Below are 11,684 nucleotides of genomic sequence, written 5' to 3' on the forward strand. Positions count from 1 at the left end.
AGAGCCGACCACTCATATTTGTTGGCTACTGTGAGGATGTTAAGGCATACAGGTTGTTTGATCCTGATTCCAGAGAGGTCCTGTTTCGGTGGGATGTCCAGTTTGATGAGTGCTATCCTCAGATGGATTCTCCATCACCAGCTTCTCCCTCATTGCCTACTCTTTCCTCTTCATCTCTTGAGGATTACTTATCTCTTGAGGATGATGTAGATGATGATCCACCTTCTCCACCACCACCAGTTGCTCCGTCTTTGCCGAAGTGGGCCCGTGATACAGTTAATGCAGCTGGTTCTTTGGCAGGTGATCGTTCCGATACTCGTTGCACTCGTGCTCAGACATCTGGTTCTAGTCTTTTGAGTCATGCCATTTCAGCTGATCCTCAAAAGTTTTCAGAGGCGACAGGACACTTTGAGTGGGATAGGGCCATGGATGAGGAGTATTCTTCTTTGATGAAGAATCATACTTGGGATCTTTGTCCTCTTCCTAAGGGAAGAAAGTTGGTTCGGTGCAAGTGGGTGTATCGCACCAAGTATGTTGCAGATGGTTCTATTGATAAGTATAAGGCCCGTCTTGTTGCGAAGGGGTTTTCTCAGGTAGAGGATATTGACTACTCTGAGACCTTTGCTCCTGTCGCCAAGATGAATTCTATACGCCTGGTACTTTCACTTGCAGCTTCACAGGGATGGACAGTGTTTTAGATGGATGTGAAGAGTGCCTTCTTGCATGGAGACCTACATGAGGAGATCTATATGGAGCAGCCTCAGGGTTTTGTGCAGGACACTTCTTTGGTTTGCAGACTTCGCCGTTCATTGTATGGTCTCAAACAAGCCCCTCGGGCTTGGTATGAGAAGATGGACTCTTTTTTGCTTTCCTCTCACTTCACACGCTGTCATTCCGATCACACAGTGTATATTCAGCGTCAGGAGGGTGATCTTTTGATTCTTGTGCTATATGTCGATGATCTCATCATTACAGGTAGCTCATCCTCCATGATTCAGAGTGTTCAGAGAGCTTTGATGGAGCAGTTTGAGATGACAGATCTTGGTCTCTTGCACTTCTTTCTGGGTCTACAGGTTATTCAGTCTTCGGATGGGATTTCCATATTTCAGGAGAAGTATGCTCTTGATATGCTTCACCGATTTGGCATGCTTGATTGCAAGTCTGCCCCCACTCCATTTCAGTCAAGTGTTGTTTTGTCTTCCACTTGCTCTACTCCTTCAGTAGACCCCACTTTATACAGGCAGTTGGTTGGCAGTCTGTTGTACCTGACACATTCTCGTCTTGATCTTTCCTTTGCGGTTGGCCTTGTCTCTCGGTTCTCCCATGATCCTCATGAGAGCCATTGGCAAGCAACCAAACGTATTTTGAGGTACATTCGGGGCACCACACATTATGGCATTCACTACACTTCAGGATCCCCTCACATCATTGGCTTCACTGACTCCGATTGGGCTGGTGATGTCAATGATCGGAAGTCTACTTCTGGCTTCGTTTTTTGCCTTGGTTCTGGTCCTATTACATGGTCTTGCAAGAAGCAGTCTGCTATTGCATTATCATCTACAGAGGCTGAGTACCGTGCAGCAGTGTTAGCCAGTCAGGAGGTTTTATGGCTTCGGCAGTCGACGACAAAGTTTGGGTTTCCTCCAAATTGTCCCACTACTCTTTGGTGTGACAATCAGAGTGCCATTCATATTTCTCGCAACCCAGTGGAGCATCAGCGGACAAAGCACATTGAAATCCACATGCACTTCATCAGGCAGTTGATTCAGGATGGTTCTCTCATCTTGGAGTACATTCCTACAGAGGAGCAGGTTGCTGACATCTTCACTAAACCTTTGGCATCTCCGCGCTATCTTCAGTTGCGCTCAATGCTTGGGGTGAAAGAAGTTGTCCTTGGGGGGTCTCAATGAGGCCTTCCTTCCTTCATGTTTTCTTTTCAGCATGATTCTTTATCTCTTTTTGGAGAGGAGTTTTTTCCCACTGGGTTTTCTCCTTTACTCCGCTTTATAGAGATTTTCTTGTATTCGGGTACCTGATCAGGCCTTGTTGCCGGGACCCTTTATTGCATTGTAGTTCCTTTGCTTTCTTCTGCATTGTTTGTAGCTGCATTGTAGCTCATCTTAAGGAGGGGTGTTAGAGTAAAGTAATTAATTAACTTTGCTCTCCTCTTAAGATTTCTCTTTATGCACACATTAGTCATTTAATAATTAATATTTAATTATTAAATGCTCTCACCTTAGGGTTAGGTTTTCCTTTTGGTGTTGATCTCCTTTATAAGGATTGATCTCTTGTATTATTCATATTCTTGATTCATTTTTCTCTGATAATACATCTTTTCACTTTGTTAGAGCCAAAACCCTTGTATTCGTTCTCTCTCTTTCTCTGTGACAGGTTTCTTGCATGTAGGTTTCTTTGGGTTCTGTGGATTTGTATTTCTCAAATCCTACATTGAATACATCAAACCTCAAATGTGAAACCGAGGAAGCATTAGCACCAATAGTAGAAACCCCCCCATAATGCTGACAAGGGAGAGGTATGACAGGTACATTGAATCTGAATGCTATTCTCCATAATGCTGGAAAAAGTACAGATCTAAGACAAGAAAGGTGGAGCTTGGATCACAGGAAGGGCAGAATAGGACCAGAAAAAACACCGTTGACTTCGGAAGGAAGAGACAGTGGTCTGGTAAGCAATCTGCAAAAATGGACATGAGATCTGGATAGAGCTCTGAATCATCTTTCCGACAATATCTCGTTTGCGAAAACGGAGTCTGGATGCACAAGATATGCCCCCGAGAGTGCAAACGACAACTTTTGACTTCAACTGGCAAAAAAACCCTGCAATCTGAAAAAATCAGAAAAAAAATACATCCACCTCTGGATTGGGCTCTAAAAGAGTTTTCCAACGATATATAGTTTGCACGATTTCGCCTCCGTATGCTCAAGTTATGGCCAAAAGAAAAAACCCCTTTTTTAAGGAACAAAGAGGATCCAAATGGACCATGATGCTGACTGTACCGTTGACGTCAACGGCTGGAAAAGCTGCAGAAGGTACTTTTGCTTTTGAATTCCTTTATTTTAATTGATTAAACAATTAACCTTATTGAAATAGCATGCACCCACGTGAATTTTCTTTTGAAAAAATTAAAAAACCCAACAATTAAATTTTTTTTTACCAGCCCGTTGATTTTTTTTTGGAAAAATTTCTGACGCAGGTGCAGGTATGGTCATACGGATTTTCGTGCCTCGAAAAATATGCCAATAAAAAAATTAAAAAAAACTTGCCTCTGAGGTTCCCATCACCCAATATAGGCAAATTATATATCAAAATTCGTCTGAAAGGCCTTCTGAAACCAATGGCAAGGTCCGTTTGGGCCCAAAACGCTCCGAATTTTCAAGTACTCTCTGGAACAAAGAAAAACCCTCGAACTTTGAACCCTTGGATAATGGACTCCATGTATCCAATTTCAACGAAACAAAAGGCAATCCTGACTTTCTCGAGCCTTCTGGAACTAATGGTGTGCTCCAAATTAACTCAAGATGAATGATTTGCTATGTATGCAAATAATCTCTAAAAAAAGCGAACAGGAATCTTCAAATCTGGAGCTCTAATACCATGTTAAAATTCGTGAAATGAGAATCCCACAAGCCCAGTTATCTTTTGCAATAATGCTTGTCACACAAAAAGAGAGAATTGAACAGCAAATAGTTGAAGACAATAACAATGAAATTGATTGATTTTTTTTGAAATTGCTTGAGTTACAATGAAGGATATGAAATCCTTATAAAGAAATCTAACTCTAAAGATAGAAACCCTAAATGGTGGAGTTTACAAGATAGACTGAGAGTTAAAACGGAATGCATGAATCAGTCATGTATGCACAAAAAACATAATAAACTAATTAAATGCATGAAACTCTCAAAATCTAAACATAGTTTGTTTTTCCTAGTTTGCATTATGTATGGAGATAAAAATTGATTTAACTAAATAATAAATGCCAATAATTAATTACTAATTAAGGCATAAGATTATTTAGTGAATTAATGCAATTAAGTGAATAATTAATGTATGAATTATTTACTCCAACAAATGAAGCACAATGACATAATATATCATTTTGTTTGTGATAAAGTGGAGGAGGAGAGAGACATGTTGAAGAAGATTGATACTCTTGAGTATGTTGTAGATGCTTTGACAAAGGCAATCAACATGGAGAGTTTGAGTGTTGAATTAATTCTATTGTTGGTGATATGGTGGAGAAAGATAGATACTCTAGAGAATGTTAAAGATACTTTGACAAAACCAATCAACATAGAGAAGTTCGAGTGTAGTGGTAAGCCTATGGGCCTCTTGGCCCCTAGCAAATAGTTGTCAATGTTGGTATTCCCTTTGTCTTGCAAGGTGTTCAGTAAATAGGAGAATGTTAGGAAAAGTGTCTCAACCTTGCACCCTGATCTTAAAAACAAGAAGAGTGTGTTTTTCAAACTTTAGATGGTCAATTTTGACCCCAAAACGCATCAAGATCAGCATTGGGACCTTTAGTTGTCAAATATACTCCAAAATTTTCAATTTAAAAAAAAAGATTAATAAGCTTCCCAAATCAAAAGTTATGCCTCCCAAAGTTGGGCCTCCCACATCAAAAATGTGCAAGGATCTATGATGCATAAGAGTTGTAAGAGAAAGTTACACTTGTTGAGCAGCTTATGACACATCATAAAACATCTTTCTTTAAATGGATGTAATAGAACCAAAATGGAGCACCCAAGTTGATAAGTTAATAGTGACAATGTTATGAAAGCTTATAATAGGTATGAAGAATATGCTATTTTAGCCTATACAACTATCTTGCGATTTGGGCATCTAAATTTGACTATGGATTTGAAAGCCACATTTTGTTTGATTTTAGCTCATGGTTTCAAGTATTGCTTTTCCTATTTATTGAGAGCTTTCGATGGAGGTTTAAAGTTCTTCAATTTTGCAAGTATTGAAATGTTGTCAAAATATCCATGAAGGAAATGATAGATAAGTATAGCAGAGTTTCGGAGAAAATCAGAGATTTTTTTTTAAATATGGTGAGCCAAAAACAAAGGGAGATTTGTAGGATCCTTAAAATGAAATTGGGCTCCTTACCTAGAAAGTATCTTGGAACACCTTTGTTTGGGGGAGCATGTAGATCAACTTTGTGGAAAGATCTAGTGGATTGCTGTATGCGAAGAGTGGATGGGTGGAAAAGCAGATGGCTCACTTCGGCAGGAAGAATCTTAATGCTGAAATCTCTTAGTTCTGCTATCCCCATTTTTTCTATGATGTGATTGAGAATACCTCAAAAAGTTGTGAGCGTTATTGGGCAAAAAATGCGGAAATTATTCTAGAATGGAGCTAGAGATCAAGACAAAATTCCATTGCTAGAGTGGGAAAAGATTTGTATAGCCAAGAAGGACAAGGGGGCTGGGCTGAGAGATTGGCAAATAATGAATGAGGCTATGGGTGCAAAACTAGTCTAGAGTATTTATTCAAACCCGAACCAGCTTTGGGTTAAAATTCTGAAAGCTAAATATTTGGATATTGATGATAGCCAAAAGGATTTTCACAATTCATAATCCTCTGAAGGGATCTCCAATTTGGAATTTTATTGTGTCTTGTAGATCGGAGATTATAGATCACATCACTTGGCAAATAGGTAATGAACTCTCAACAAATTTTTGGGATGATTCTTGGGAGGGCAATAAAGTTTTAGGTGATGATGGAGATCTAAATGATCTAAAATTGCATCTCAGCCAAAGATGGGGGAGCAAAGTTCGAGATTATATGTAATTGAGATGGTGTGAAGAAGGCAAGAAGTGGGCTTGGAAATCATTGGAGAATGCGGATTTGACTAATGAGCAGAAAAACAAACTTTTTGTAATCTTCAAACAGAGGAAGGTTTTGTTAACAAATATAGAGGATAGGGTAGTGCGATGTGGAGCCACAAATGGAAAGTATTCGGTGAAGCTTGGCTATCAATTGTTGGATGGGAGAGATGGGGAGGAAAGATTGCCTTCTCGATTATCCGGGGGAAAGGAATGTCTTCCAAAAGCGGGGGCTTTTGCATGGTTAGCCATTAAAGGTAGAATTTTGACAAGAGAAAGAAGGAAAAGACTTGGATTAATGGGGCCTTTGAAATGTGTGATGTGTGAGAAGGAGCAGGAGACAATGGATCATTTGTTGTTACATTGTGAGGCAGCTACAAAATGTTGGCGGATGGTAATGCAAAAATTGGAATGGCAAGGGCCTCTTTCGGTAACCTTAAAGCAATTATTCCTTGGTTGGCCAGAAGGGGGCAGGAAATCGATATTCTCATGTATTTGGACGATTTGTCCATCTGCCATTATCTAGGAGATATGGAAGGAAAGGAATAGACGTATTTTTCAAGAGAAAAAGGAGTCTACTAAGAGGGTATGTCATAGGATCAATCATTTGATTGAGAAAATGGTTGGTGCGGCGGCTTCCCAGTTTTATAGAATCCATGGCCCTTTTACAAGTGAGGACAAAAGAATTTAAATGGAATGGCCACACATTAAACTTCAGCTTGTTAATGGGCATGGTCGAGTGCATCCAGAGACTAGTCTTTCAAAGGAGGTAACATGGCTAAAACCGATGGAGGGATGGTTTAAAATTAAATTCAATGGAGCGTCCAAGGGCAATCTAAGCACTTCAGGAGCGGGATTCATGGTCAAAAATTGGCAAGGGAATATCATCACCTTGGGGGCAAAGCGGCTAGATGATGAGACAAATAATGTTGCAAAAGCTATGGCAGCTCTTCATGGTGTCAAACTTGGAAGACGCTTGCGCCTTCAAAAATTCATTTGGAGGGTGACTCTTTAATCAGTGTCAATGCGATTAAATCGGGTGAAGTGCAAGCTTGGAATTTACAAAAGTACATCTATGGCAATCAAGCAAGAATTGGCAACTTTTGATAGTTACCAAATTTCACATGTACGGCGCGCAGGTAATGAGGCGGAGAATGTGTTATCAAAGTGGGCATTAACTTTAAATGATGAAGGAGAGGCGAGTATTAAAGATTTTCAAAATCTCACATTCAATTTCTGACATCTTTGGCACGTCACACAAAGGGAGCATTAATGAGAATTTAAAGGAAGATAGTTGATGGGACAAGGGTCTCTAGGTGGTTTTAAAAGGTGGCAGAGGGTGGTTTTAAAAGGTGGCAAAGGGTGATTTTATTCCTCAAACAGAAGTGACAAGTGCTATGTTGAGTGAGGGTGATGGAGGCGACATTTACGTTGATCGCGACTAGGCAGCAGGTGGCTTTCTTGGGGCTGGTTTCTGCAAAGAGGCTTAAAAGCCTCTTTAAATTTGGTGATGTGGAGTTTTTGCAGGTAATTGAATTGTTGTTGGGGGATTTTTTTTGCAAACCAAGCATCAATACCAGACCAACATGGACATTGTTGCCATGGTGGTAGTGTGGGGATTAGACCTGGGAGAAAGGGTGGAGACCATTAAATGGGTCATGAAGACAAGTGTGAAGGAGGATTGAATTTACGGGTTAGACTCTGTGATGGAATGGGCTATTCCTGGAGCGGGTTTCGATATCAAAGAAGGCATTGATTGTTTGGATGCTAATGAGGTGTATGAGCTAATCTCGTTCATTCATTGGCCAATAGGGTGTAACAGAGATGAAAGAAGGGTTGAAGCCATAATTGGGTGGGAATCCCTAAAGGTGTATCTCCAGCTGAAAGAGGCAGAGGCAAATAATGTTTTTGCGGTCATAGAAATGGGAGCCAAGGAGAAGAAGAAGCAGGCAGTGAGGAAGAAGATGGCTGCATCTAAGAAAATGAGAGCTGAGGTGGACGAAGCAAGTAAAGAATGAGGGATGTCCCTCTTTTTGGCATCCATTATGTCTTGTAATTTTTTGTATTTTTTGTTAAAAATCATGAATGAATGGTCTAGGGGTTGGCACTAGGTTGTGGCTGAAAGGGGTTTTCTTTTTTGCATACCCCTGTAATAATGGTATTGTGATTTTTAGGCGGTGTCGTAAGGTTATGCATGGACGTCTGATATAGGTGGCAAATTTTGTTTTTGCATTTTGTATGATACAGCGATGTAAAGGGTAGATAGGGAAGCTTTAGATCTATTACCAACCCAAAAAACAACGTTGTCAAAATATCTCTTGATTTGTACATTGGTATAATCTCTTGTGAAAGCCTGAGCCTGGATTTGTATTGTAACACTATTTTTGTTGTTGATAATACAATTGAGTCGAGATTTGGTGGTTAGGTTCTCTCTCGAAAAGGTTTTCCCATAGTATATGTTTTGTTATGGTTGATTCTTTCTTTTGTGTTTAAAACTATATATCATTTCTATACCTCTCCTCTTAATTTAATTGTGCAAGTTTATCCAGATTACTTTCACAATTAGAATTTGTGTTAATAGATAAAGGTGTGAAATATCCACCCTGATTATGGATCATTACCCTACGACATGTATCTCCAAGTTTCAATGTTTCATATCTTTTTGTGCTAGTTCCCAATGTCATTTCCTATTTTTTTCAATGACTTGTCCTCAAGTTTCCCATTATTTCAAAAAAGATATACACTATGGTTTCCACCAACTTCCAACCCTAGTCACTCCCATTTCTAGAACTTCCAATTACTTGTTTATAATTCTTATTGAACACAAATGATTTTTTTTCACTAAAATGCCACAAGACCAAGGTTATGAAGCAATCTGACTGGAAGTAGAAATTGTCCCATTAATCACTATACCGAAAAGTGTTGCAGTAGTCACTCACCTCTAAGGGAATGGAATCGATTTCTTGGCAATGATGGATACATATCTAGAGTTAATAGTGCCACTGTCATCTCTGAGTGCTCAGGCAATACACCATTGAGCTCGAGTAACTACTTTGCTAGGATGGCACATCCAGTGGTTTTCTATTCTGCCAAAATATCCTTGGGACTTCCACCTAGCATTTACAATGGTCGTTCACCTCTCTACAGAATCAATATTCATGACATTTGTGGTCCCGTGCACAGTTGGATCTTGCAAATATGACTAGAATCATTTTATTTCATTTCAGCAAATTGTGACATTCACCCAAGCAACCTGGGGCACAACCCAACCCAGTGAAACAAAAATGTCTTCCGAACAATGAAAACCTTCTAAACTGAGATGCATAGAAAAGAATTAATCAGAAAATTTGCTTATCTTCACTACGTTTTCTAGAAGCGATGAAAGAGAGATAGAGAACAAATTTCTTTATGAATTATAAATGGCTAGTTCGATTTAAATGAGATCCAAGCAATTTTTTCCTCCTGTGTAAAAAGCAATGGAAAAGTTGAACAAATTTAACTCAAAAATAAATTATCGATATTACTGATAAAAACAAAGCAGATCCCCGGCATTATATGAAGTCAGACAATTTTTCCAAATCTAGCCCAGAAAAAAATTATAATTATTAAAACAGTCGGCAAAAACAGCAGTCAGTGTTTACGCAAAAATTTGAAAAGAAAAAGGGGAAAAAACCAACAGACTGAATAGGAAAAAGGAAAAATTGTGGAAAAGACCATTGATCTTCAAAACAAGTTTACAAAATTAACTAATAATAACTGAAAAAACGCATATCAAACTTACCGAATACTATTTTTTTCTGATAAAAGATTGCCTGTGTGAGAGGGAAATTAAAAAATCTTCACAACATGGTTCGCTCCTCCTCCTCCCGGCAATCCTGGGCCTTTTTCCCTCTCTTTTTTTCCTTAGATCTTTTATTTACTATTTGTAGGGTGGAAGGAAGGGATTTTGACTTTGAAAAATTTGTCGCTATTTACTTCTGTTTTGTTTAATACGTGGCCAAATTATTTTCTCATCAATTTGATAAAAACCTGGCTTTGCTTTTATAAAATTAGCAAAACTAGTAAATGAGAAATGTAGATAAAGTAGATCATATTTGTTCATTATTTTATTTAAAAAATAAATATTTGATATTAAATTATTAATAAGATATTATTATGTTTTTATTGAACTCTTCATCAAAGCAAAAAAAATCTATTAAAACTAATTATTATTTTTATATTATCATATCTTTATATTATTATTATTTAAATATTAGATTGATATAATTACAAAATTGATAGACAAAATTGATTAATAGTTGAGGGAAGATAAATAAAATATTTTTTGTCTTGTTTTTCATGCATTTAATGTCACAAATGAAGCAAATTAAATGCTTGTAATTTTTATTCACACATGTTTGTGCATCCATTATGTATGTAGGCTTAATTAGTTTTCAATTAAAATTAATTAATTAATTAACTATAGAATATTAGCACTTGCATTCTAGTCAATAGCAAAGTTTTGTAGATAGGTAAATAATAGCTAATAACAAAATAATGAGAAAACATAGCTTTCCTTAATGTGTTTCATGGCACTTAAGTTGTTTAATGGCAAAGTTCAAATCTTCTTCAATAAAAAAGGAAAAAGAAAAAAGAAAAAGTTTAATTAGCAATTAGATCTATAAGGTCAAGAGACATTGATAACAAAATTTTAATAGATTTAACTCATACCAAAAATGATTTAAAATATATATAGTTTATTAAATGCATTATATACAAGATAGGAATTGCTGAACTTTGTTATAAAATAATAGAAAAATAAGTAGAATTAAAAAATTTATATCATATTTCATGTGGAAAGTTTATTAGAATTAAAATATATCATATTTGAAGTTTTGAATTTGTAGAATAAAGGTCCAATGACTATAAAGGTACCTAATTTCACATTCAACAATCACTTACAATAGAACATTAGAACAATGCATCAAATTAAATATTAAATGGTATTAACTCTTCATAGTCTCACTTAGTTCCATTCATTTTGGATATACTTCAAATAGTTTGATATATGGATTACTCTTTCTTATAGCATAATCTTTTGATAGAAAATGGATTGGATAAGAGCATGAATTTTCTCAAAATTTGTGTATCCTTAATAGCTTGGAAGTTGACAAATTTATAGTTTTCTATGACATTGATTAATTGAGAGAGTGGAATCAATGGATCAAGTTGATTGTAGGGACACGAGGAATGTGCATGCGACATGTGTACATGTGAGAGGTTTAAATGGTAAGTCAACTCATTGTATTGATAAGTGGAGAGGATTTGATTAATAAGTGGTATTGAGAGTGACTATGAGTGAACTCATTTGTAAATCTCCATGGATCTTGATAGATTGTTAATAGAATTAAACAAGTGAATTCTTGTACATGGATAGAAGAATATTAATTTTATTTATTTTAGAAGAAATAAAAATAGAAAAATAATTAATTGTAGAGAAAATATTAATTAATTAAAAATATTTAGTTATTCTATTAAAAGAACTAATGGACGACTTAATTAAATAATTATTTGATTATTAGATTAATGTGGATGAGAAAAATGATAATGGCGATTGAGGGCTCTGGAGTTGTGAGGGCAAGCCTAGTGCAGGTTGTGGCCTGCATGCAGGCTTATTGACTGTGCAGGCGTCTGGCGATGGTGTTTATGAGCGTGTTGAGTCGGTTTGAGTGGGGGGTAGGGGTGATCAAAGTGTGTGGGGTGTGCTTTGTAGTTGTCGGCTGGGATTTGGGCCGATATTTTCTTCTTCTTTGGTTTGCGGTTTTGGCTTTCTTCTTCCAGTTTGGTGCCTTGCAG

The 11,684-nt window shown here is 37.2% G+C and overlaps 1 protein-coding gene across 3 annotated transcripts in view; it reads right to left on the reverse strand.

The window, feature by feature from the left end:
• The window catches only part of LOC131046359 (protein HESO1), a 208,327-nt gene extending 198,543 nt beyond the window's left edge, over positions 1 to 9,784 (reverse strand). Inside the window, exons 1-2 of one of the 3 annotated variants that reach the window (XM_057980089.2) lie at positions 9,631 to 9,783; positions 8,789 to 9,102 (exon numbers count right to left, since the gene is read on the reverse strand). The gene's annotated coding sequence lies outside the window, so the exon portion shown is untranslated. Of the gene's footprint in view, positions 1 to 8,788; positions 9,103 to 9,630 lie in introns of all 3 variants that reach the window. The other 2 variants (XM_057980088.2, XM_057980090.2) reach the window with 2 other exon arrangements.
• Positions 9,785 to 11,684: the final 1,900 nt, after the last annotated feature.

This window comes from Cryptomeria japonica, chromosome 8 (genome assembly GCF_030272615.1).
Source record: "Cryptomeria japonica chromosome 8, Sugi_1.0, whole genome shotgun sequence".
Taxonomy (NCBI): Eukaryota; Viridiplantae; Streptophyta; class Pinopsida; order Cupressales; family Cupressaceae; genus Cryptomeria; species Cryptomeria japonica.